This window comes from Acyrthosiphon pisum, chromosome A2 (genome assembly GCF_005508785.2).
Source record: "Acyrthosiphon pisum isolate AL4f chromosome A2, pea_aphid_22Mar2018_4r6ur, whole genome shotgun sequence".
In the NCBI taxonomy this organism is placed as follows: domain Eukaryota; kingdom Metazoa; phylum Arthropoda; class Insecta; order Hemiptera; family Aphididae; genus Acyrthosiphon; species Acyrthosiphon pisum.
Window position 1 is genome coordinate 59,929,561 of NC_042495.1, and position 960 is coordinate 59,930,520.

Genomic DNA, 960 nt, shown 5'->3' on the forward strand with positions numbered 1-960 from the left:
GAGAGGGCTAAGCACACTCAAGACCCCCAGCTAAATCTCCGCCTATGCTAACAACGTACAAAATATAAATGTTATGATTTATGATGTCATATTATACACCCAGAAAACGTACCGATGATAAGACGCTATAATTTCAAAAAAGCCAACTGGGACAATTTTAAGACACAACTGGACACTGAAATCAACAAAATCACTCCAATACCTGAAAATTATGGCCAATTCTCAAACTTAGTAAAGAACATATCAAAACAAAATATACCAAGGGGCTGCAGAACACAGTATATCCCGGGAATGGGGAAAGAAAACAAAGAACTACTTGAAAACTATATAAACCAATTTAACAATGATCCTTTTGCTGAAGAAACAATTATAACCAGAGAATCCTTAGTGGAAAAACTGTCAGAAGCACGACGAGAAAAATGGAGATCACTAATAAGCGAAATAAACATTACTCAAAACAGCTCAAAAGCATGGAGAATGCTGAGAAACCTGGGAAATGACCCAAAAAATGCAGAATCACATATAAACGTTACACCAAATGAAATTGCTCACCAACTCCTAAAAAATGGAAAATACCCTGGCATTAAAAAAGTGAAGCCAAAAATAGGCAGAGAACCAACAAACGAAGCCAACCTACTACAAACTCCATTCACGTTAGAAGAGCTCGATGTGACAATGGCACGGGTGAAAGAAAAAAAGCACCAGGTCTAGATGAAATCAGAACCGAGCAGATTAAGAACTTTGGACAACAAACCAATAGATGGCTATGAGAATTGTACAACAGCTGCATAAAATGCGTAAAGATACCAGTAATATGGAGAAAAAGCCGAATAATAGCACTAATAAAACCGGGTAAGCTACCCAGGGAGGCGAAAAATTTTCGCCCAATCTCCCTCTTATGCCATACATACAAGTTGCCAGAAAGATTAATACTCAAAAGAATAAACGACATAGTGGACA